Source organism: Triticum dicoccoides, chromosome 5A, assembly GCF_002162155.2.
Source record: "Triticum dicoccoides isolate Atlit2015 ecotype Zavitan chromosome 5A, WEW_v2.0, whole genome shotgun sequence".
Lineage (NCBI taxonomy): Eukaryota > Viridiplantae > Streptophyta > Magnoliopsida > Poales > Poaceae > Triticum > Triticum dicoccoides.
The window spans coordinates 674,892,752-674,898,232 of NC_041388.1; positions in this window are offsets into that span (position 1 = coordinate 674,892,752).

The window sequence follows — 5,481 nt, forward strand, 5'->3', positions numbered from 1 at the left end:
AGCCTAAAACTGACCAGTCGACAGACTTGTCTTACCAGCGGCGCCGTGTCTGACCGTCTGCAGTTCTGTCCTGGCCAGCTCCAAGTCAAGTTTCAGTTGAATCTGCTGACTTTCCAAATCAGCGAAGCGAGCTCCGAGATCACAAGATTTCTGAAATCAAAGGGGAGAAATTATTCCACAGCAAAAAAACGACAAATACTAAGACTATAGTCGACTGCCCGCAGTCCACTCCACTCGACCGGCCCGCCGGAGTCGAGTTCAAAAAAAAGAGAGACAAAGTAGAACTCAGACCACAGTTGACTGCCAGCAGACGACCGCGGTCTCGGGGACTACACCCAGTGGGTGCACTTTGCGTGCCCCCACCGGTTCTGATTCCACTCGACCGGATCGAGCGGAAGAAACAAACTACCAGTTCGGTTTTACTCGACAAAATACAAAGACTACGGTCGACCGCTAGCAGTCCGCCGTAGCCTCGGGGACTACACCCAGTGGGTGCACTCAGCGTGCCCCCACTAGTCCAAAAAATTCAATCGACACACCCAGTGGGTGTACAGATGAAAAGATTTTCGGAAAGAATCTTCACATAGCATACCCTAACAGAACAAGCGGCGACCAACTAACCTGAACATTGCTCTGGAGAGCTGAGCTGACATCATAGGCGGCTTGGCTGGCGTCCCGCACCGTCTTCATCTTCTCCATCATAATGCCCGCCTGGCGTATGGCTTCCCTAGCAGCATTCACCTCGTCCTCCGGGACATGATGAGTTGCAAAAAGTGAAGGCGGGTCGACAGGGGCCTGAGCAGTCGAAGAAGAAGGCAAGGCACTCGACGGGGGCTCCGCGAAGGTAACAGAACCCCGATTGACGTCACCGGTGTCCTGAACGACTGGTTCCGCCCTCGGCGACTGCAGCGCCTCACTTACAGGAGCTCACCTACTCTTCCTCGTCAAAGACCTCTCGGGCTCTTCATCATCATCAGGGAGGTCAATAATGTTGGGAGCTGTACAAAGTTCAAATTGCCAAAATCACGTCACCCAATGATGCACGATGCAGTTGAATCGACCAAAGAAAGATAGTATGGCAGAAATCATACCAGGATTAGAAGTGACCGCATCCTCCATCACCTCATCATCATCCCTGTAAGCTGAGGTCCCGGAAGTGGCAGCGCTAACAATTCCAAAGCTCATCTAGTTAAAACAAGAAAAATAAACAGCGCGGAGCGTCGAGTGAATACAAGGAGAAACACTCACGCGGAGGCGACAGGGATATCGATCTTGATCTTCGGCAGTGCCTTCCGAGTCTTCGGTTCTGCAACTTTGGGGTGCTTTGGCGCCTTCTCAGTCGTGGTTGGTGAAGAGATCCGAGGACGCTTCGAAGACTGACCAGCCTGAGTAGTTGCCTTGTCGCGGGCACTCGGCCGATCCTGGTCAAGCTTGGATCGCCTTTCTATGCGAGGAGGCGGCTCGACTTCTTCCTCATCACTCGAGTCGTCGCTTCCTCCATCCCCTTCACCATCGGAGGGCCACTCGCCACTTTCGCCACCACTCGCCTCGCCTTCCAGAGCTTGCTCTTGCTCCCCGTTGGGCATCGAATACATTTCAATAATGGCCTGAAAGAAAGCAGGGAGAACAAAGTCAGTCGACGCAATACAGACAGCTGCGCGAGTGAATTCAGATTACAAGAAAAAACTCAGAATCAGACCTTCTCTGGTGCATGAGACTGGTCGAATGGAGGGACTCTCCTGGCTCCCCTGGGGTTGTCCTTGTTCCCGGTAATGCTCGACAGCCACTTCTCCAGCGTGTCGTCATCGACCTCCTCCGGGTGGATCCGAGTGGAGTCTTCTAGACCCGAATACATCCACATCGGGTGGTCTCGGGCTTGGAGAGGCTGGATGCGCCGCTCAAGGAAGACCTCCAAGAGATCCATACCAGTGACCCCGTCACGAATAAGCTGGACCACTCGGTTGACCAGCACCTTCACGTGCGCCTTCTCCTCCGGGAGCACCTTCAAAGGGGAGGGTTTTTCCACTTGGTCCATGGTAAAGGGAGGGAGGCCAGTCGATTGCCCTGGCGTCGACTGGTCTTTGCAGTAGAACCAGGTCGACTGCCATCCGCGAACTTAATCAGGAAGAATCATGGCCGGAAAGGAGCTTTTTCCCCTCGTCTGGATGCCAAGACCCCCACATATCTGGATCACTTGGGTCCTCTCGTCACTCGGATTAGCCTTTTTCACTGTCTAGGAGCGAAAAGTGAAAATATGCTTGAAAAGACCCCAGTGAGGTCGACAACCCAAGAAGTTCTCACACAAGGAAATGAACGCGGCAAGATAAACGATTGAGTTGGGGGTAAAATGGTGAAGTTGAGCCCCAAAGAAGTTCAGAAACCCTCGGAAGAAAGGATGAGGGGGCAAGGAAAACCCACGGTCGACGTGGGTGGCAAGAAGAACGCGCTCACCCTCCCTGGGTTGCGGCTAGGATTCCTTCCCCGGAAGCCGCGCCGAGCCGTAGGGGATCAGCCCTCCCTCGGCCAGGTCGTCGAGGTCTTCTTGGGAGATCCTCGAGTGGATCTAGTCGCCCTGGATCCAACCCCTCGGCAGGCCAGTCCGCGAGAAAGATCCGCCCCGGCTCGTCGCCTTCCCCTTTGACCTCGTCGTCGCCTTCTTTGCCCGCTCCAGAGTCGCTGTCTTCTCCTTCACCATTGTCGCCGACGAGAAGCGTGTGGCGCGGTGGCGCTAGAGCGAGAGCGAGTGTAGAGGAGAGGCGTGAGGAGGAGAAGAGATAATGGGGCGCACTGTTCGGGAGACCCCGGTCCAACGCCTTATATGAGGCCGCTTCCGAGTGGCTGACAGGTAGGCCCAGATGGCTCTGTCAAATCCCGTAATGACCGCACGAGCGATACATGGTGAAAAAGGTGGCGCGGGGATCGAGGCGGCTCCGCTCTATCTCGTCCGATTACTGCGGCCTCCCCCGTCCCGCGCGCTTCCCAAAATTTGGATCCCACCAAATCCGCGGGCAGCAAATAACTTGCCAGACCAAAGATCTCCTCCGCACCGTCGCTCGGAGCCTTACAAGTAAAGAAACTCACTCGACGAAGAATTAAGAATGGATCAAGGCGACTGAAAAGGAGGTTGCTGCCATCACTCGGGTCCGTTGATCTAGAGCAAGATATGCTCATGGCATGAAAAACGAGTCGGAGAGGTCCTCAACTCCTTCCCCACTTAAACCTCGATCTATTCGGGAGCTAATGATGAAGCTATGTACCTAGGGTAGGGTCATGGACCTGTCCTAACCGCCCTACCCAAAGACATCTCTAGAAGAAATCAACTTTCAATCGACTTGAAGGTGTTCCACTCGATAGACTCGAAGCCACTCGACCAAGAAGCGATCACTCGACCAAGATCCAACCACTCGACGACCAAGAGACCTAAAGTCACCCCGCACGCTGACGGTCGGTCATTAAATAGCTTTTATGGTCATCATAGCACTTTATTACTAGCGTTACCAGTAACACCCTGCCTTAATGTACATTGAACCCTTCGTAATGTGGGCTGGCCGGGGTCCTGGCGCACTCTATATAAGCCACCCCCTCCTCTGAGACAAGGGTTCGCGCCTCTGTAACTCATACTCACATAATCCATCGACCGCCTCCGGGCTCCGAGACGTAGGGTTTTTACTTCTTCCGAGAAGGGCCTGAACTTGTAAACCTTGCGTCCTTACAACTTCTCCATAGCTAAGATCTCGCCTCTCCATACTTACCCCCCTACATTACTGTCAGACTTAGAACCACGACAGGCGTACAGCTGGCTGACATCGGCTCCACATGGGCCGAGGGTAGGCACAAGCACAAACTTTAATCTAATCTTCACAAAATTACTTTGCAACTACTATACACATGAGCCTGGCATGTAAGATGATCTTCACCACCAATAGTTAGCCAAAAACCAAAAATACATAGCAATGCCCTCACGAACAATGGATTCAAACACTAAAACCAAAAGAAAACAAATCGGGGGCATTACTGGCATCCATTGGAGAAGATCTGGGAGGAGGACAGATCCACATAGCCGATCCGGTGAACGACTAGAAGAATTGGGGCGCCGAACGGCTCGCGAAGCAGCTGCGGCAGCGACACAGAGGCTAGGGTTATACACTGGTGTGGGACGAATGAGGCAAAAATATAACTCCTCATCCCGTGCCCACTTATATAGCCCTGAGACCAGAGCGATTGTCCCACTCTTGGTACAACCAGCGGTAGTGAGGGCGGTACTTCTGCTCGCCTGGGGTAGGAGCGGTAGTACCACACACACTACAACGGTTGTAGCGCCCAACGTTATAGCCCACCAGGTGGTCGGTTGAACCACCCACCTGAGCGGTTGTACCGCTTGCCACGGAAATCGCTACTATATGCAATTTTGGAATTTGGGACTTGTGCGTAAAGGTATTTAGAGGGTTTTTAGATGAGTAATGGCATGGTATGGAGACAAAGTCACTGAAATAGGGTAGTATACATTCAAATGGTGGAAGATGCAAAGACAAAAACCAACTTTGGAGTGTTCTCCCACATATTTAGCATATAGGTAACCTTAAGGTTTAATATGTCAAAATGAAAATCCAATAACTCCAACTTTCCAAAGGGAAGGGCGGTGGCCGAAGCCACCATGTTTGAGCATTTCACTTGGGCAACGAAGATGTATCTTGAGCCCAATGATCAAATCTTTTAATTGAAGCACATTTGTCACCCAAATGACGATAGTGAATTATTTTTTCATTTATCCATATTCCATAATAAGAAGAGTGTAAGTTCATGGAAAGAACAACACTCCCACTATGTTAAACCGCTCGGCAATTTTTCCTCCTTGACGTCGGAGTGCTTGACACATGCGTCCTCCTCCTTCGCCAAGAGGTCATCGAACCTCCCTGACATCTTGGCTGCCTCCCCTTCTCTCTTTTCCTTCTCCTCCTCCCACTTGTTTCACCGGAACCCTCTTTTAACCTTCTTGGGGTCGATTGGATCACCTGCTTCTTCATTGATGTTGATGATGGCGGTCTTGACGTTGTTGGCAATGAATAAATTCCAATTGGGTTACCCACTCAACTTCAACCAACAACGCATGATGATGAAGTTCCTCTTCTCCCTTTCAAGAACAAGTTGCACGCACATGAAGGCTACAAAGAAAGTTGAGAAGGGAGGGGGATGAGCGACGGGATGATAGAGGAGATAGTTGAGAGGGGGGGGGTCTCGCAGAAGCACTGCGGTCAGCTCTAAATGTGCGGGCTTCGCCTCAGTTCGGGTGGGCCAGGATGTCGGAGTCCAACGTGGCTAGTGTCCGGACTGCCACAAAGCCCCTCTGGTTTACTTTCGGTTTGCCAAAAACGAACACCCGGACCGGTCTACGGACAAATACGAGACACTTTTGAATGGCTTGCGACGTCCGGACAGCTCGGTCCGGACGCTTGCGTGGCGTTGGAGATGGACTAACCATGC